Consider the following 21,171-nt stretch of genomic DNA (forward strand, 5'->3'; position numbering starts at 1 on the left):
CTACCTGCAGCCCCTAGTCTACCTGCCCCTTGTCTACCTGCCCCTAGTCTACCTGCCCTTAGTCTACTTGCCTCCTTTAGTCTACCTGCCTCGTTTAGTCTACCTTCCCCTAGTCTACTTGCCCCTAGTCTACCTGCTCCTAGTCTACCTGCCCCTAGTCTACCTGCCCCTAGTCTACCTGCCGCCACTAGTCTAACTGCCCCTAGTCTACCTGCCGCCACTAGTGTAACTGCCCCTAGTCTACCTGCCGCCACTAGTCTACCTGCCCCTAGTCTACCTGCCGCCACTAGTCTACCTGCCCCTAGTCTACCTGCAGCCCCTAGTCTACCTGCAGCCCCTAGTCTACCTGCTGCCCCTAGTCTACCTGCCCCTAGTCTACCTGCCCCTAGTCTACCTGCCCCTAGTCTACCTGCAGCCCCTAGTCTACCTGCCGCCCCTAGTCTACCTGCAGCCCCTAGTCTACCTGCAGCCCCTAGTCTACCTGCAGCCCCTAGTCTACCTGCCACCCTTAGTATACCTGCCCTTAGTCTACCTGCCCCTAGCCTACCTGCCCCTAGTCTACCTGCCTCCTTTAGACTACCTGCCTCCTTTAGTCTACCTACCCCTAGTCTACCTGCCCCTAGTCTACCTGCCCCTAGTCTACCTGCAGCCCCTAGTCTACCTGCAGCCCCTAGTCTACCTGCAGCCCCTAGTCTACCTGCCGCCCCTAGTCTACCTGCCGCCTCTAGTCTACCAACAGCCCCTAGTCTACCTGCCTCCTTTAGTCTACCTGCCCCTAGTCTACCTGCCTATTTTAGTCTACCTGCCCCTAGTTTACCTGCCCCTAGTCTACCTGCAGCCCCTAGTCTACCTGCCGCCCCTAGTCTACCTGCCCTTTGTCTACCTGCCTCCTTTAGTCTACCTGCCCCTAGTCTACCTGCCCCTAGTCTACCTGCTCCTAGTCTACCTGCCGCCACTAGTCTACCTGCCAGAAGTTTACCTGCCCCTAGTCTACCTGCAGCCCCTAGTCTACCTGCCCCTAGTCTACCGGCCCCTAGACTACCTGCCCCTAGTCTACCTGCCCTTAGTCTACCTGCCTCCTTTAGTCTACCTGCCCCTAGTCTACCTGCCCCTCTAGTCTACCTGCCCCTAGTCTACCTGCCCCTGGTCTACCTGCTGCCCCTAGTCTACCTGCTGCCCCTAGTCTACCTGCTGCCCCTAGTCTACCTGCCAGAAGTCTACCTGCCCCTAGTCTACCTGCAGCCCCTAGTCTACCTGCCCCTAGTCTACCGGCCCCTAGACTACCTGCCCCTAGTCTACCTGCCCTTAGTCTACCTGCCTCCTTTAGTCTACCTGCCTCCTCTAGTCTACCTTCCCCTAGTCTACTTGCCCCCAGTCTACCTGCTCCTAGTCTACCTGCTCCTAGTCTACCTGCCCCTAGTCTACCTGCAGCCCCTAGTCTAACTTCCGCCACTAGTCTACCTGCCGCCCCTAGTCTACCTGCCGCCCCTAGTCTACCTGCTCCTAGTCTACCTGCCCCTAGTCTACCTGCCCCTAGTCTACCTGCCCCTAGTCTACCTGCAGCCCCTAGTCTACCTGCCCCTTGTCTACCTGCCCCTAGTCTACCTGCCCTTAGTCTACTTGCCTCCTTTAGTCTACCTGCCTCGTTTAGTCTACCTTCCCCTAGTCTACTTGCCCCTAGTCTACCTGCTCCTAGTCTACCTGCTCCTAGTCTACCTGCCCCTAGTCTACCTGCCCCTAGTCTACCTGCCCCTAGTCTACCTGCAGCCCCTAGTCTACTTGCCGCCACTAGTCTAACTGCCCCTAGTCTACCTGCCGCCACTAGTGTAACTGCCCCTAGTCTACCTGCCGCCACTAGTCTACCTGCCCCTAGTCTACCTGCCGCCACTAGTCTACCTGCCCCTAGTCTACCTGCAGACCCTAGTCTACCTGCAGACCCTAGTCTACCTGCAGACCCTAGTCTACCTGCAGCCCCTAGTCTACCTGCAGCCCCTAGTCTAACTGCCGCCACTAGTCTACCTGCCCCTTGTCTACCTGCCGCCCCTAGTCTACCTGCCGCCCCTAGTCTACCTGCCGCCCCTAGTCTACCTGCCCCTAGTCTACCTGCCCCTAGTCTACCTGCCCCTAGTCTACCTGCAGCCCCTAGTCTACGTGCCCCTAGTCTACCTGCCCCTAGTCTACCTGCCCCTAGTCTACCTGCAGCCCCTAGTCTACCTGCCGCCACTAGTCTAACTGCCCCTAGTCTACCTGCCGCCACTAGTGTAACTGCCCCTAGTCTACCTGCCGCCACTAGTCTACCTGCCCCTAGTCTACCTGCCGCCACTAGTCTACTTGCCCCTAGTCTACCTGCAGCCCCTAGTCTACCTACAGCCCCTAGTCTACCTGCCTCTAGTCTACCGCCCCTAGTCTACCTGCCTCTAGTCTACCGCCCCTAGTCTACCTGCCCCTAGTCTACCTGCTGCCCCTAGTCTACCTGCCCCTAGTCTACCTGCAGCCCCTAGTCTACCTGCAGCCCCTAGTCTACCTGCCTCTAGTCTACCGCCCCTAGTCTACCTGTCTCTAGTCTACCGCCCCTAGTCTACCTGCCCCTAGTCTACCTGCTGCCCCTAGTCTACTTGCCCCTAGTCTACCTGCAGCCCCTAGTCTACCTGCAGCCATTGGTCTAACTGCCTCTAGTCTACCGCCCCTAGTCTACCTGCCCCTAGTCTACCTGTCGCCACTAGTCTACCTGCCCCTAGTCTACCTGCCGCCACTAGTCTACCTGCCCCTAGTCTACCTGCAGACCCTAGTCTACCTGCAGCCCCTAGTCTACCTGCCACCCCTAGTCTACCTGCTCCTAGTCTACCTGCCCCTAGTCTACCTGCCCCTAGTCTACCTGCTCCTAGTCTACCTGCTCCTAGTCTACCTGCCCCTAGTCTACCTGCCCCTAGTCTACCTGCCCCTTGTCTATCTGCAGCCCCTAGTCTACTTGCCGCCACTAGTCTAACTGCCCCTAGTCTACCTGCCGCCACTAGTGTAACTGCCCCTAGTCTACCTGCCGCCACTAGTCTACCTGCCCCTAGTCTACCTGCCGCCACTAGTCTACCTGCCCCTAGTCTACCTGCAGACCCTAGTCTACCTGCAGCCCCTAGTCTACCTGCAGACCCTAGTCTACCTGCAGCCCCTAGTCTACCTGCAGCCCCTAGTCTACCTGCCCCTTGTCTACCTGCCCCTAGTCTACCTGCCCTTAGTCTACTTGCCTCCTTTAGTCTACCTGCCTCGTTTAGTCTACCTTCCCCTAGTCTACTTGCCCCTAGTCTACCTGCTCCTAGTCTACCTGCCCCTAGTCTACCTGCCCCTAGTCTACCTGCCCCTAGTCTACCTGCAGCCCCTAGTCTACTTGCCGCCACTAGTCTAACTGCCCCTAGTCTACCTGCCGCCAATAGTGTAACTGCCCCTAGTCTACCTGCCGCCACTAGTCTACCTGCCACTAGTCTACCTGCCGCCACTAGTCTACCTGCCCCTAGTCTACCTGCCGACACTAGTCTACCTGCCCCTAGTCTACCTGCAGACCCTAGTCTACCTGCAGCCCCTAGTCTACCTGCAGCCCCTAGTCTAACTGCCGCCACTAGTCTACCTGCCCCTTGTCTACCTGCCGCCCCTAGTCTACCTGCCGCCCCTAGTCTACCTGCCGCCCCTAGTCTACCTGCCCCTAGTCTACCTGCCCCTAGTCTACCTGCCCCTAGTCTACCTGCAGCCCCTAGTCTACCTGCCCCTAGTCTACCTGCCCCTAGTCTACCTGCCCCTAGTCTACCTGCAGCCCCTAGTCTACCTGCCGCCACTAGTCTAACTGCCCCTAGTCTACCTGCCGCCACTAGTGTAACTGCCCCTAGTCTACCTGCCGCCACTAGTCTACCTGCCCCTAGTCTACCTGCCGCCACTAGTCTACCTGCCCCTAGTCTACCTGCAGCCCCTAGTCTACCTGCAGCCCCTAGTCTACCTGCCTCTAGTCTACCGCCCCTAGTCTACCTGCCTCTAGTCTACCGCCCCTAGTCTACCTGCCCCTAGTCTACCTGCTGCCCCTAGTCTACCTGCGCCCCTAGTCTACCTGCAGCCCCTAGTCTACCTGCAGCCCCTAGTCTACCTGCCTCTAGTCTACCTGCCCCTAGTCTACCTGTCTCTAGTCTACCGCCCCTAGTCTACCTGCCCCTAGTCTACCTGCTGCCCCTAGTCTACTTGCCCCTAGTCTACCTGCAGCCCCTAGTCTACCTGCAGCCATTGGTCTAACTGCCTCTAGTCTACCGCCCCTAGTCTACCTGCCCCTAGTCTACCTGTCGCCACTAGTCTACCTGCCCCTAGTCTACCTGCCGCCACTAGTCTACCTGCCCCTAGTCTACCTGCAGACCATAGTCTACCTGCAGCCCCTAGTCTACCTGCCACCCCTAGTCTACCTGCTCCTAGTCTACCTGCCCCTAGTCTACCTGCCCCTAGTCTACCTGCCCCTAGTCTACCTGCAGCCCCTAGTCTACCTGCCCCTTGTCTACCTGCCCCTAGTCTACCTGCCCTTAGTCTACTTGCCTCCTTTAGTCTACCTGCCTCGTTTAGTCTACCTTCCCCTAGTCTACTTGCCCCTAGTCTACCTGCTCCTAGTCTACCTGCCCCTAGTCTACCTGCCCCTAGTCTACCTGCCCCTAGTCTACCTGCCCCTAGTCTACCTGCAGCCCCTAGTCTACCTGCCGCCACTAGTCTAACTGCCCCTAGTCTACCTGCCGCCACTAGTGTAACTGCCCCTAGTCTACCTGCCGCCACTAGTCTACCTGCCCCTAGTCTACCTGCAGACCCTAGTCTACCTGCAGCCCCTAGTCTACCTGCAGCCCCTAGTCTAACTGCCGCCACTAGTCTACCTGCCCCTTGTCTACCTGCCGCCCCTAGTCTACCTGCCGCCCCTAGTCTACCTGCCGCCCCTAGTCTACCTGCCCATAGTCTACCTGCCCCTAGTCTACCTGCCCCTTAGTCTACCTGCCCCCTAGTCTACCTGCGCCCCTAGTCTACCTGCCCCTAGTCTACCTGCCCCTAGTCTACCTGCTCCTAGTCTACCTGCAGCCCCTAGTCTACCTGCCGCCACTAGTCTAACTGCCCCTAGTCTACCTGCCGCCACTAGTGTAACTGCCCCTAGTCTACCTGCCGCCACTAGTCTACCTGCCCCTAGTCTACCTGCCGCCACTAGTCTACTTGCCCCTAGTCTACCTGCAGCCCCTAGTCTACCTGCAGCCCCTAGTCTACCTGCCTCTAGTCTACCGCCCCTAGTCTACCTGCCTCTAGTCTACCGCCCCTAGTCTACATGCCCCTAGTCTACCTGCTGCCCCTAGTCTACCTGCCCCTAGTCTACCTGCCCCTAGTCTACCTGCCTCTAGTCTACCTGCTGCCCCTAGTCTACCTGCCGCCCCTAGTCTACCTGCCCCTAGTCAACCTGCCCCTTGTCTACCTGCTGCCCCTAGTCTACCTTCTGCCCCTAGTCTACCTGCCCCTAGTCTACCTGCGCCTCTAGTCTACCTGCTGCCCCTAGTCTACCTGCTGCCCTTAGTCTACCTGCCCCTAGTCTACCTGCCTCTAGTCAACCTGCCCCTCGTCTACCTGCTGCCCCTAGTCTACCTGCTCCTAGTCTACCTGCATCCTCTAGTCTACCTGCTCCTAGTCTACCTGCCTCCTCTAGTCTACCTGCTCCTAGTCTACCTGCCCCTAGTCTACCTGCCGCCTCTAGTCTACCTGCTCCTAGTCTACCTGCATCCTCTAGTCTACCTGCCCCTAGTCTACCTGCTGCCTCAAGTCTAACTGCTCCTATTCTACCTGCCCCCTCTTGTCTACCTGCACCTAGTCTACCTGCATCCTCTAGTCTACCTGCTCCTAGTCTACCTGCCTCCTCTAGTCTACCTGCTCCTACTCTACCTGCATCCTCTAGTCTACCCGCTCCTAGTCTACCTGCCTCCTCTAGTCTACCTGCTCCTAGTCTACCTGCCCCTAGTCTACCTGCCGCCTCTAGTCTACCTGCTCCTAGTCTACCTGCATCCTCTAGTCTACCTGCTCCTAGTCTACCTGCCTCCTCTTGTCTACCTGCTCCTAGTCGACCTACCCCTAGTCTACCTGCTGCCTCAAGTCTAACTGCTCCTAGTCTACCTGCCCCCTCTAGTCTACCTGCACCTAGTCTACCTCCCTCCTCTAGTCTACCTGCACCTAGTCTACCTGCATCCTCTAGTCTACCTGCTCCTAGTCTACCTGCTGCCCCTAGTCTACCTGCAACTAGTCTACCTGCATCCTCTAGTCTACCTGCTCCTAGTCTACCTGCATCCTCTAGTCTACCTGCCCCAAGTCTACCTGCCCCCTCTAGTCTACCTGCCACCCCTAGTCTACATGCCCTAGTCTACCTGCCTCCTTTAGACTACCTGCTCCTAGTCTACCTGCCGCCCCTAGTCTACCTGCCGCCCCTAGTCTACCTGCCCCTAGTCTACCTGCCTCCTTTAGACTACCTACTCCTAGCCTACCTGCAGACTCTAGTCTACCTGCCGCCCCTAGTCTACCTGCTCCTAGTCTACCTGCCTCCTTTAGACTACCTGCCTCCTTTAGTCTACCTACCCCTAGTCTACCTGCACCTAGTCTACCTGCCCCTAGTCTACCTGCAGCCCCTAGTCTACCTGACGCCCCCTAGTCTACCTGCAGCCCCTAGTCTACCTGCCCCTAGTCTACCTGCCCCTAGTCTACCTGCCGCCCCTAGTTTACCTGCTCCTAGACTACCTGCCTCCTTTAGACTACCTGCCTCCTTTAGTCTACCTACCCCTAGTCTACCTGCCTCTAGTCTACCTGCCCCTAGTCTACCTGCCCCTAGTCTACCTGCCGCCTCTAGTCTACCTGCTCCTAGTCTACCTGCATCCTCTAGTCTACCTGCTCCTAGTCTACCTGCCTCCTCTTGTCTACCTGCTCCTAGTCGACCTACCCCTAGTCTACCTGCTGCCTCAAGTCTAACTGCTCCTAGTATACCTGCCCCCTCTAGTCTACCTGCACATAGTCTACCTGCCTCCTCTTGTCTACCTGCTCCTAGTCGACCTACCCCTAGTCTACCTGCTGCCTCAAGTCTACCTGCCCCAAGTCTACCTGCCCCCTCTAGTCTACCTGCCACCCCTAGTCTACATGCCCTAGTCTACCTGCCTCCTTTAGACTACCTGCTCCTAGTCTACCTGCCGCCCCTAGTCTACCTGCCCCTAGTCTACCTGCCTCCTTTAGACTACCTACTCCTAGCCTACCTGCAGACTCTAGTCTACCTGACCCTAGTCTACCTGCCGCCCCTAGTCTACCTGCTCCTAGTCTACCTGCCTCCTTTAGACTACCTGCCTCCTTTAGTCTACCTACCCCTAGTCTACCTGCCCCTAGTCTACCTGCCCCTAGTATACCTGCAGCCCCTTGTCTACCTGCCGCCCCCTAGTCTACCAGCAGCCCCTAGTCTACCTGCCCCTAGTCTACCTGCCCCTAGTCTACCTGCCGCCCCTAGACTACCTGCCTCCTTTAGACTACCTGCCTCCTTTAGTCTACCTACCCCTAGTCTACCTGCCCCTAGTCTACCTGCAGCCCCTAGTCTACCTGCAGCCCCTAGTCTACCTGCCGCCCCCTAGTCTACCTGCAGCCCCTAGTCTACCTGCCCCTAGTCTACCTGCCTCTAGTCTACCTGCCCCTAGTCTACCTGCCCCTAGTCTACCTGCCGCCTCTAGTCTACCTGCTCCTAGTCTACCTGCATCCTCTAGTCTACCTGCTCCTAGTCTACCTGCCTCCTCTTGTCTACCTGCTCCTAGTCGACCTACCCCTAGTCTACCTGCTGCCTCAAGTCTAACTGCTCCTAGTCTACCTGCCCCCTCTAGTCTACCTGCACATAGTCTACCTGCCTCCTCTTGTCTACCTGCTCCTAGTCGACCTACCCCTAGTCTACCTGCTGCCTCAAGTCTACCTGCCCCAAGTCTACCTGCCCCCTCTAGTCTACCTGCCACCCCTAGTCTACATGCCCTAGTCTACCTGCCTCCTTTAGACTACCTGCTCCTAGTCTACCTGCCGCCCCTAGTCTACCTGCCCCTAGTCTACCTGCCTCCTTTAGACTACCTACTCCTAGCCTACCTGCAGACTCTAGTCTACCTGCCCCTAGTCTACCTGCCGCCCCTAGTCTACCTGCTCCTAGTCTACCTGCCTCCTTTAGACTACCTGCCTCCTTTAGTCTACCTACCCTTAGTCTACCTGCCCCTAGTCTACCTGCCCCTAGTCTACCTGCAGCCCCTAGTCTACCTGCCGCCCCCTAGTCTACCAGCAGCCCCTAGTCTACCTGCCCCTAGTCTACCTGCCCCTAGTCTACCTGCCGCCCCTAGACTACCTGCCTCCTTTAGACTACCTGCCTCCTTTAGACTACCTGCCTCCTTTAGTCTACCTACCCCTAGTCTACCTGCCCCTAGTCTACCTGCAGCCCCTAGTCTACCTGCAGCCCCTAGTCTACCTGCCGCCCCCTAGTCTACCTGCAGCCCCTAGTCTACCTGCCCCTAGTCTACCTGCCCCTAGTCTACCTGCCTCCTTTAGTCTACCTGCCCCTAGTCTACCTGCCGCCCCTAGTCTACCTGCAGCCCCTAGTCTACCTGCCGCCCCCTAGTCTACCTGCCGCCCCCTAGTCTACCTGCAGCCCCTAGTCTACCTGCCCCTAGTCTACCTGCCCCTAGTCTACCTGCTGCCCCTAGTCTACCTGCTGCCCCTAGTCTACCTGCTGCCCCTAGTCTACCTGCCCCTAGTCTACCTGCTGCCCCTAGTCTACCTGCTGCCCCTAGTCTACCTACTGCCCCTAATCTACCTGCAGCCCCTAGTCTACCTGCCCCTAGTCCACCTGCCGCCCCTAGTCTACCTGCTGCCCCTAGTCTACCTGCTGACCCTAGCCTACCTGCTGCCCCTAGTCTACCTGCTGCCCCTAGTCTACCTGCAGCCCCTAGTCTACCTGCCCCTAGTCTACCTGCCTCCCTTAGTCTGCCTGCCCCTAGTCTACCTGCAGCCCCTAGTCTACCTGCCCCTAGTCTTCCTGCCGCAACTAGTCTAACTGCCTCTAGTCTACCTGCAGCCCCTAGTCTACCTGCCCCTAGTCTACCTGCCGCCCCTAGTCTACCTGCCCCTAGTCTACCTGCCTCCTTTAGTCTACCTGCCCCTAGTCTACCTGCCCCTAGTCTACCTGCCCCTAGCCTACCTGCAGCCCCTAGTCTACCTGCCCCTAGTCTACCTGCAGCCCCTAGCCTACCTGCCCCTAGTCTACCTGCCCCTAGTCTACCTGCCCCTAGTCTACCTGCAGACCCTAGTCTACCTGCCCCTAGTCTACCTGCAGCCCCTAGTCTACCTGCCCCTAGTCTACCTGCAGCCCCTAGTCTACCTGCTCCTAGTCTACCTGCCGCCCCTAGTCTAACTGCCCCTAATCTACCTGCCGCCACTAGTCTACCTGCCACTAGTCTACCTGCCCCTAGTCTTCCTGCCCCTAGTCTACCTGCCCCTAGTCTACCTGCAGCCCCTAGTCTACCTGCCCCTAGTCTACCTGCCGCCACTTGTCTAACTGCCCCTAGTCTACCAGCCGCCACTAGTCTAACTACCCCTAGTCTACCTGCCGCCACTAGTTTAACTGCCCCTAGTCTACCTGCCACCACTAGTCTACCTGCCCCTAATCTACCTGCCGCCACTAGTCTACCTGCCCCTAGTCTACCTGCCCCTAGTCTACCTGCCGCCACTAGTCTACCTGCCCCTGGTCTACATGCCCCTAGTCTACCTGCCGCCCCTAGTCTACCTGCCTCTAGTCTACCTGCCGCCCCGAGTCTACCTGCCTCTAGTCTACCGCCCCTAGTCTACCTGCCCCTAGTCTCCCTGCCGCCACTAGTCTAACTGCCCCTAGTCTACCTGCCGCCACTAGTCTAACTGCCCCTAGTCTACATGCCGCCACTAGTCTACCCGCAGCCCCTAGTCTACCTGCTCCTAGTCTACCTGCCGCCACTAGTCTAACTGCCCCTAATCTACCTGCCGCCACTAGTCTACCTGCCCCATCTACCTGCCGCCACTAGTCTACCTGCCCCCAGTCTACCTGCCCCCAGTCTACCTGCCCCTAGTCTACCTGCCCCTTGTCTACCTGCCCCTAGTCTACCTGCAGCCCTAGTCTACCTGCCCCTAGTCTACCTGCCGCCACTAGTCTAACTGCCCCTAGTCTACCATCCGCCACTAGTCTAACTGCCCCTAGTCTACCTGCCGCCACTAGTTTAACTGCCCCTAGTCTACCTGCCACCACTAGTCTACCTGCCCCTAATCTACCTGCCGCCACTAGTCTACCTGCCCCTAGTCTACCTGCCCCTAGTCTACCTGCCGCCACTAGTCTACCTGCCTCTAGTCTACCGCCCCTAGTCTACCTGCTCCTAGTCTACCTGCCCCTAGTCTACCTGCAGCCCCTAGTCTACCTGCCCCTAGTCAACCTGCCGCCCCTAGTCTACCTGCCCTTAGTCTACCTGCCGCCCCTAGTCTACCTGCCTCTAGTCTACCGCCCCTAGTCTACCTGCCCCTAGTCTACCTGCTGCCCCTAGTCTACCGCCCCTTGTCTACCTGCCCTTGTTTACCTTCTCCTAGTCTACCTGCCTCCAGTCTACCTGCCGCCCCTAGTCTACCACACTCACGTTTTGGTTTCTGTTTTTACAGTTTTAAGGCATGTAACTGTAAATGTCATTTTCATATCAAGTGTTATTGGCTTGATGCAGTGCCTAGTGAAAGTCTACAAACCCCTTTGCACAGTCTTCACATTTTGCTGCCTTAAAATGAAATCTAAAATGGGAATACATTATTTTTTACCTCACGATCTACACAACCTACTCCACATTTTCAAATTGAAAGAAAAAAAATGAAGAAACTTTTCAAAATGACTAAGAAATATAACAGGAGGATGTCCCTGTATTTCAAGCACATTTAAGTCAGGACTGAGCCTAGGCCACTCAAGAACACCGTACACCTTTAGAAAAATCATTCTGGTGTGTCTTTGGTCTCGCTGAAAAATAAAACTCATCCCAGGGTTAGGTTTTCAGAAGACTGAGGCCTGTTTTTCTCTAACGTTTTACCTGGGCTTTGCTCCTTTCATATTTATTTTGATTCTGACAATCTCCCAGTCCCTGCTGGTGACAAGCATACCCATAACTTGATGCTGCTACCACAATACTTGAAGATAACAGAGAGTTTCACTCTTTGTTGTGTTTTATTGGCTATGACCAAAACCTGTAGTTTTTAATTTAGGCCAAAAAGTGAATTTCTTCGTCCTTTTGTCTTGCAGTACTATTTAACGGCCTTGTTGTAAACAAAATTGATGATTTGGAGTGGATTTTTTTAGCACAGGGTTCCTTCTTTTCACTTTGTCATACAGGCCAGTAATGTGGAGTGAATGCAGTGTCATTCATCCCTTTGTATTTTCAAGTATTTTGGTGGCAGCATCATGTTATGGGTATGTTTGTCACCGGCAGGGACTGGGGAGTTTGGCAGAATCAAAATTAATATGAAAGGAGCAAAGCCCAGGTAAAAAGTTAGAGAAAAACCCTAAAACAATTACACAAATGTTGATCCCAAAGATACACCAGAATGGCTTTCCAAGAAAGTGTTGTGTGTTCCTGAATGTTGTGTGTTCCTGAATGGTTCAGTCTCTGTCCTGACTGTTCTGCCTGCGGCTATGGAACCCTGACCTGTTCACCGGACGTGCTACCTGTCCCAGACCTGCTGTTTTCAACTCTCCAAAGACAGCAGGAGCGGTAGAGATACTCTCAATGATCGGCTATGAAAAGCCAACTGACATTTACTCTTGAGGTGCTGACTTGTTGCACCCTCGACAACTACTGTGATTATTATTATTTGACCATGCTGGTCATTTATGAAGATTTGAACATCTTGGCCATGTTCTGTTATAATCTCCACCCGGCACAGCCAGAAGAGGACGGGCCACCCCTCATAGCCTGGTTCCCCTCTAGGTTTCTTCCTAGGTTTTGGCCTTTCTAGGGAGTTTTTCCTAGCCACCGTGCTTCTACACCTGCATTGCTTGCTGTTTGGGGTTTTAGGCTGGGTTTCTGTACAGCACTTTAAGATATCAGCTGATGTAAGAAGGGCTATATAAATAAATTTGATTTGATTTGACTTAAATCTGTTTAAAAAATTAGGTTTGAATATTGTTGTCCAACCAAATGTACTGAACTTGAGCAATTTTGACAAAAACAATAAACATTTGTTGCCATAATTGTGCAAGGTTAGTATATGGTATTAAAAATGATTAACAGCTATAATGGCCGACAAAGGTGCTTCCACCAAGTATTACCTTGAGATACACAATCAATACATCCTCATTTTTTATTTTGTAGTCATTTGGAAAATGTTGTAGATTTTTTTTCTTTCACATTGAAAATATGGGGTAGGTTGTGTAGATCACTAGTGGGGAAAATTATGTAGTCCTTTTTAGATTTAACTTCAAGGCAGCAAAATGTTAAGACTGTGCAAAGGGTGTGTAGTCTTTCGCTAGCGGCTGTATTTACTTTGCACTTATAGTAAATCAACATACAATGAAAACACAACTTCAAATCTCAGGAAAAGTGTCTACCCATTTCGCTTTCAGAAACATTGGTACTGTATAATGCTTATGGACATGTTTAATGTCAGTCTTTAATAGTAGATATTATTATTATTTTGGATAAAAAATGGAAAAGAGGCTCAGTGTTTGTTTACCTTATTATCTAAAACATATCTGTCTCCTTGGAAACCAGCCTCTGTGTAATCCACCCATGTCTCAAATGGAAGCCAACTCCTCATATACCTGCTCTGAGACCTGTCAGGTGCCTGTGTGTGTCATGAGGGCAAGGTTCTGTACTGTACTCTACTGTACTCTACTGTACTGTACTGTATTTCACGGTTATTGGGGATTAGGCCTAACGATCCTTCTCGAAGGAAGGTATGACAGACAATACCTCTAAAAAAGAATGAGATGTCAGAATGCTGATGGCTGATAATGCCTACGGCTGCTAAAAGCCTGCAGCACCAAAACACTGTCAGGTTCCCAGGCTGCTGTATGACTCACTCACACGTACCAACAAGTGCTGGTTCTGTTGAAGGTATTCCCAGATGAGGAATGTGTATGTCACGTCTTTCATCTGCAACCATCACATACCGACAAGATAGCGTGTCGTTGAACCGTCAACAACATGTGGGGGGGAGACGACGACGACAGTATCCAACCCCCAACGTTTTAAGCTACTAACCGCCTTGTGGTTAGACAATCTCTCTCCTAACACTTCTAATATAATATCTGCCATTTAGCAGACACTTTTATCCAAAGCGACTTACAGTCATGCGAGCATTTTAAATATGGGTGGTCCCAGGAATCAAACTCAATGCTCTACCAGCTGAACTACATACGACCAAATAGAGAAGTTCCACTGCATAGTAGCAGATGCAGTTGAGCAATATCCAACGCAAGCCACAGTGTTGTTGTGCTTCAGATAACATATCCCTTTCAAACACATACCAAAACCCACCCTAATTTACCATGCCTGTTTCTCTTTGCCTGCTTTTTTGTTGTATATCTTAAAGGGGTAGAGGTTAAAAAAAAAACATATTACTGCCTTTTTCACAGGCCATGTAACCAAGTTTCAGGTATGGGTCTGTGTGAATGGACCTCTGCTTTTCTGCAGGTAAATTCATTGACACTTACATTGTTTAACACCTCCCTAATTTGAAATGCAACCAGCCCCCATGGTTTAACAACAACCTCCACCCCTCCCAGTTACAGGTGTACAACAGTGGTCTACCTGCATGCAAGTGGTAATTAAGGGGCTGTTTGAAAGGGGATCATATAAACTTTTCCTCACATTTTTACAGGTAACATACCACATCTTTTGTCTGGAACAGGTAATAGCTGTACTGTAGCGTGAACAGGCTGTTAAACACAAAGCAAACTAAATGTTTCTCTCTCTGCCCATTGATGGGTTTGTGGAATATTTTCTCACACATTTATTCATTAATTCTCTCTGCTCGGGTCTGAGAGAGCCATGTGGGAGACAGAATTCCCTCTAAGGGCTTGATTCAATCCCGTAGCGCTGAAGAACTGTGCTATAACATCGACATCTGTGCTATTGAGCTGACATATGCAACGTTTACCATGAATGCAGTCTGTGCGATCACGGAAACATTGCATTTCAATTTGTATTGTGCTATAGTGTGGCTATTCAGCACTATGGAATAAATCAAGCCCTCAGTCAATTTAATGAGCAATCTTCCAAAAGATCTCGGGTCTAAAAGATTAGATTTCATTTGTGGCGTTTTGAAGATATAGAAAAAGATAACTTGCAAAAACCTGCCAGTGTTGTATACATTTGTAAATGACAAATCTGTCTAAAGCTATTTGTATTCTTAACAACATACAACAGAGAGAAAGAGATTAAAAAGAGAAGCTCTCTCTTTCAGTCATTCCATACTCCCTCCCTCCCTCCCTCCCTCTCTCCCTCCCTCCTATTCTCTTTGAGAATATATTTCACTCACAAGACTTCTGTTTGTTGCAATAGAGTAGGAGCATAATAATACTATGCTTATATAGAAGTCTGACTCTTGACAATAACCCGTTTCATGCTCTTTTTTGTGCAGAGAGAACAGGATTTTGTCTTCCCAGATTACGTGTCATTTCAAGAGACAAGAGACAAGAATCAACCGTTATCAAAAGGGAAATGAAACTCTGATTATAACTAACTATCTGAAACAGGGAAATTAACCCTTCCTTCCTTCCTTCCTTCCTTCCTTCCTTCCTTCCTTCCTTCCTTCCTTCCTTCCTTCCTTCCTTCCTTCCTTCCTTCCTTCCTTCCTTCCTTCCTTCCTTCCTTCCTTCCTTCCTTCCTTCCTTCCTTCCTCCCTCACTCCCTCACTCCCTCACTCCCTCACTCCCTCCCTTCCTTCCTTCCTTCCTTCCTTCCTCCCTCCCTTTGTATCAGCATTGTTTAACTTTACCCATCATCAACATGTAACTCTAAATCATTTAAATTGCAAGGATGGGGTGGGTATGTCATACACTGTAATTTCACTGGAAAATGTTTCTTAATTTAGAGTGAGGCATGGTTAAGAGGGGACAAACACATAGAGCCACTGAACCACTGTCTCTGTCTCCTCTCTGATTGGTTATGTTATGGTTCTGAGAGACAGAGTCCTGACCCCACCACACCCCACACACACACACACACACACACACATACACACGTTTGTGTCCCATTCAAAATCCTATTTTCCCTAACCCCTAACCCAAACCCTAAAACTAACCATAACCCCTAACCCTAATCCAAAACCTAAACCTAACCCCTAACCCTAATTCTAACCCCTAACCCCTAACCCTAACCCTAACCCTAAACCTAACCCCTAACCCCTAACCCTAATTCTAATCCTTAACCCTAATTCTAACCCCTAACCCCTAACCCTAACCCTAAACCTAACCCCTAACCCCTAACCCTAATTCTAACCCTTAACCCTAATTCGAACCCCTAAGCCTAAAAAAGCCTTTTTCCATGTAGGGACCAGCGAAACATCCCCGCTTGTCCAAATGTTCCTTCTTTTACTATCCTTGTGAGGACTTCTGGTTCCAACCACACCACAAACACACACATAGAGGCCTGACCGCTGGTCGTGACCGGGAGGTTGTCATGCAGTTCCACGTGTTCCCTCTGACCCTGACCATAATGGAGGAACTTTTACCCGTCCACCGCCCCGGCCCGGGCGCCAAACAGAACCAAATTACAGCCCCGGACTCGGAAACGCTGCTCTTATTATATACCCTACTTCATCTTATAAAATACAGGAGGACATTTATTTTTCTCTCCTTGTGCATATTTTATTCAGGCAGATACTGATATGAAGGAGCCAGATACAGTAAAATAGTTTGAGGCAGGGATTGATCATCGGTCTCCGGTGGGGAATAGTGTAAGTGACTGGGCTGGGAACAGTACCACTGGCTCTTCACCAGCATGCATTTCTGCATGGAACACCTAGCTATGATATTATATACCCATAGGTCCTAACTAAGAGTTCTCCAAGGGAAATGGTGTTTTAGTGGGTCTTTCTTAGGCGGGGGAGGATGGGGTGTAGGATGTGTGTAGGAGGCGTTGGGTTATTAGGAGTGGACGGTGAGTTCACTGATGGTTTATGAGCGTGTTATGTCAAATTAGACAGGACCACTCCAAAGGCATGACTAATGTCTTCCTCAGTGATCCTCCGCCTACTGCTGCCCTCACTCTCTTAGAGAATATATTTCACTCACAAGACTTCTGTTTGTTGCAATAGAGTGGGAGCATAATAATACTATGCTTATATAGAAGTCTGACTCTTGACAATAACCCGTTTCATGCTCTTTTTTGTGCAGAGAGAACAGGATTTTGTCTTCCCAGATTACGTGTCATTTCAAGAGACAAGAGACAAGAATCAACCGTTATCAAAAGGGAAATGAAACTCTGATTACAACTAACTACCTGAAACAGGGAAATTAAACTCTGATTACAACTAACTACCTGAAACAGGGAAATTAAACTCTGATTACAACTAACTACCTGAAACAGGGAAATTAAACTCTGATTACAACTAACTACCTGAAACAGGGAAATTAAACTCTGATTACAACTAACTACCTGAAACAGGGAAATTAAACTCTGATTACAACTAACTACCTGAAACAGGGAAATTAAACTCTGATTACAACTAACTATCTGAAACAGGGAAATTAAACTCTGATTACAACTAAATACCTGAAACAGGGAAATTAAACTCTGATTACAACTAACTATCTGAAACAGGGAAAGAAGAGGTTAAATAGCTGATGACAGAGTCACCCTCAAAATACATCGCTTGGAAACTTATTCGGGCCAACCTGTGGATGCTTGGAAAACTAAATGTGAGTTACTAAAATCAACTCTATACAAACTCTAAATTGCATGATATATTTGTCTTGAGTCATCGTGGTAAATTGAATGGGGGCCATATGAGCTAACTAAAACCACCAGGGTGAACACTAACAGTGAGTCTGGTTTGGCTACAGGTTGAACAGTGAGTCTGGCTTGACTACAGGGTGAACACTAACAGTGAGTCTGGTTTGACTACTGGTTAAACAGTGAGTCTGGTTTGACTACAGGTTGAACAATGAGTCTGGTTTGGCTACAGGTTGAACAGTGAGTCTGGTTTGGCTACAGGTTGAACAGTGAGTCTGGTTTGGCTACAGGTTGAACAATGAGTCTGGTTTGGCTACAGGTTGAACAGTGAGTCTGGTTAGGCTACAGGTTGAACAGTGAGTCTGGTTTGGCTACAGGTTGAACACTAACAGTGAGTCTGGTTTGACTACAGGTTGAACACTAACAGTGAGTCTGGTTAGGCTACAGGTTGAACAGTGAGTCTGGTTTGGCTACAGGTTGAACAGTGAGTCTGGTTTGGCTACAGGTTGAACACTAACAGTGAGTCTGGTTTGGCTACAGGTTGAACACTAACAGTGAGTCTGGTTTGGCTACAGGTTGAACAGTGAGTCTGGTTAGGCTACAGGTTGAACAGTGAGTCTGGTTTGGCTACAGGTTGAACAGTGAGTCTGGTTTGACTACAGGTTGAACAGTGAGTCTGGTTTGGCTACAGGTTGAACAGTGAGTCTGGTTAGGCTACAGGTTGAACAGTGAGTCTGGTTTGGCTACAGGTTGAACAGTGAGTCTGGTTTGGCTACAGGTTGAACAGTGAGTCTGGTTTGGCTACAGGTTGAACAGTGAGTCTGGTTAGGCTACAGGTTGAACAGTGAGTCTGGTTTGGCTACAGGTTGAACACTAACAGTGAGTCTGGTTTGGCTACAGGTTGAACAGTGAGTCTGGTTTGGCTACAGGTTGAACAGTGAGTCTAGTTTGGCTACAGGTTGAACAGTGAGTCTGGTTTGGCTATAGGTTGAACAGTGAGTCTGGTTTGGCTACAGGTTGAACACTAACAGTGAGTCTGGTTTGGCTACAGGTTGAACACTAACAGTGAGTCTGGTTTGGCTACAGGTTGAACAGTGAGTCTGGTTTGGCTACAGGTTGAACAGTGAGTCTGGTTTGACTACAGGTTGAACACTAACAGTGAGTCTGGTTTGGCTACAGGTTGAACAGTGAGTCTGGTTTGGCTACAGGTTGAACAGTGAGTCTGGTTTGGCTACAGGTTGAACAGTGAGTCTGGTTTGGCTACAGGTTGAACAGTGAGTCTGGTTAGGCTACAGGTTGAACAGTGAGTCTGGTTTGGCTACAGGTTGAACACTAACAGTGAGTCTGGTTTGGCTACAGGTTGAACAGTGAGTCTGGTTTGGCTACAGGTTGAACAGTGAGTCTAGTTTGGCTACAGGTTGAACAGTGAGTCTGGTTTGGCTACAGGTTGAACAGTGAGTCTGGTTTGGCTACAGGTTGAACACTAACAGTGAGTCTGGTTTGGCTACAGGTTGAACAGTGAGTCTGGTTTGACTACAGGTTGAACAGTGAGTCTGGTTTGGCTACAGGTTGAACAGTGAGTCTGGTTTGACTACAGGTTGAACAGTGAGTCTGGTTTGACTACAGGTTGAACAGTGAGTCTGGTTTGGCTACAGGTTGAACAGTGAGTCTGGTTTGACTACAGGTTGAACAGTGAGTCTGGTTTGGCTACAGGTTGAACAGTGAGTCTGGTTTGGCTACAGGTTGAACAGTGAGTCTGGTTAGGCTACAGGTTGAACAGTGAGTCTGGTTTGGCTACAGGTTGAACAGTGAGTCTGGTTTGGCTACAGGTTGAACAGTGAGTCTGGTTAGGCTACAGGTTGAACAGTGAGTCTGGTTTGGCTACAGGTTGAACAGTGAGTCTGGTTTGACTACAGGTTGAACAGTGAGTCTGGTTTGGCTACAGGTTGAACAGTGAGTCTGGTTTGACTACAGGTTGAACAGTGAGTCTGGTTTGGCTACAGGTTGAACAGTGAGTCTGGTTTGGCTACAGGTTGAACAGTGAGTCTGGTTAGGCTACAGGTTGAACAGTGAGTCTGGTTTGGCTACAGGTTGAACAGTGAGTCTGGTTTGACTACAGGTTGAACACTAACAGTGAGTCTGGTTTGGCTACAGGTTGAACAGTGAGTCTGGTTTGACTACAGGTTGAACAGTGAGTCTGGTTAGGCTACAGGTTGAACAGTGAGTCTAGTTTGGCTACAGGTTGAACAGTGAGTCTGGTTTGACTACAGGTTGAACAGTGAGTCTGGTTTGACTACAGGTTGAACACTAACAGTGAGTCTGGTTTGGCTACAGGTTGAACAGTGAGTCTGGTTTGGCTACAGGTTGAACAGTGAGTCTGGTTAGGCTACAGGTTGAACAATGAGTCTGGTTAGGCTACAGGTTGAACAGTGAGTCTGGTTTGGCTACAGGTTGAACAGCTAGGAGAGAGCTACACGAGCGGGTAACGCTCTCTTTCTCCGTCCGTCCGTCCGTCCGTCTGTCTGTCTCTCTCTCTCTCTCTCTCTCTCTCTGCCTGTCTCGCTCTCTGTGTTTCTCTCTGTGTGTGTCCCTCTCTGTCTGTGTCCCTCTCTCATGGTGTGAGTCTTTCTCTGTCTGTCTCTCTCTGTCTCTCTGTCTCTCTGTCTCTCTGTCTCTCTCTCTCTCTCTCTCTCTCTCTCTCTCTCTCTCTCTCTCTCTCTCTCTCTCTCTCTCTCTCTCTCTCTCTCTGTCTCTCTGTCTCTCTCTCTATCTCTGTGTGTGTCTCTCTGTCTGTCTGTCTCTCTCTCTGTGTGTCTCTCTATGCGTCTCTCTCTGTCTCTCAGTCTCTGTGTCTCTCTCAATTCAATTCATTTTGCTTCATTGGCATGACGTAACAATGTAGATATTGCCAAAGCTTACTTTGGATATTTACAATATGAAAATAAGAAGAATCAAAATTGTCAACGGGACAACAGTAACAACAATAACCAAGGGTCAAAATAACCATAAATTGAACAATATCAATAAGCAGTAGAGGACATGTGCAGGTTGATTGGTCTGTCAGACACTGTCCCTCATCTTATGGCAGGCAGCAATGTAGTGCGCTGCCAACCCACAGCTCTCTGCGTCCTCCCCCAACAGGATGGGTAGCCTACTCTCATCAGAGAGGTCTTTGAAACCTTGAATAAGGGTTTCAAACTTGGGGAAATGACACTCTCTAATTGTTTTATATTTTTCACATTTTGGCAGGAAATGCAGCTCCGTCTCAGGTTCTGCTGTTGTGCAGTGGTTGCACTGAGCCTGTACTTTGTCAAGGTTTTTCTAAGGTTTTGATCAGTAACAATGGTCAAATAGTTAGCCATGGTGTACTGTCAATTTAGGGCCAGATAGCACTGCATTTTGGTTTGTGCTTGTGCTTCCCAATAAGCAATGTAGTTTTGTTTTGACTGTGTTGTAATTTGGCTTATTCTGATTGATTGGATGTTCTGGTCCAGAGGCTTCAGTGTGTTAGAAGAACAGGTTTGTGAACTCAGCCCCAGGACCAGCTGGATGAGGGTCCTGAGGCTTCAGTGTGTTAGTAGAACAGGTTTGTGAACTCAGCCCCAGGACCAGCTGGATGAGGGTCCTGAGGCTTCAGTGTGTTAGTAGAACAGGTTTGTGAACTCTTTGCATTGCAGAGCTTGGGAATGATATGAGAGGGGGTCACTGTATTTTAGATGTTTCCAAAACTTAATTGCTCTTTTTTGAGTTTTTATTATTAGTGGATATTGGCCTAATTCTGCCCTGCATGCATTGTTTGTAGTTTTCCTCTGGACATGTAGGAGAATCTTACAGAACTCTGCATGCAGGGTTTCAATGGGGTGTTTGTCCCATTTGATTAAATCTTGTTTTGCAAGTGGACCCCACACCTCGCTGCCATAAAGTGCAATTGGTTCAATGACACATTCAATTAGTTTCAGCCAAATTTGAATATGTATTTCAATTTGAATTTGTTTTTTAATGGCGTAGAACGCCCTGCGTGCTTTCTCTCTGAGTTCATTCCCTGCCTCATTAAGGTGTCCAGTTGAGATTATTTTTAAACCTAAGTAATTGTAGTGTGTGCAGTACTCTATATATTTTGTACCAATTGAGAACTTTGGTCTAATTCCCTGAGATCTGGATCTTCTCTGGAAAATCATTATTT

The sequence above is a fragment of the Salmo salar genome, chromosome ssa14, assembly GCF_905237065.1.
Source record: "Salmo salar chromosome ssa14, Ssal_v3.1, whole genome shotgun sequence".
NCBI classification, from domain to species: Eukaryota; Metazoa; Chordata; class Actinopteri; order Salmoniformes; family Salmonidae; genus Salmo; species Salmo salar.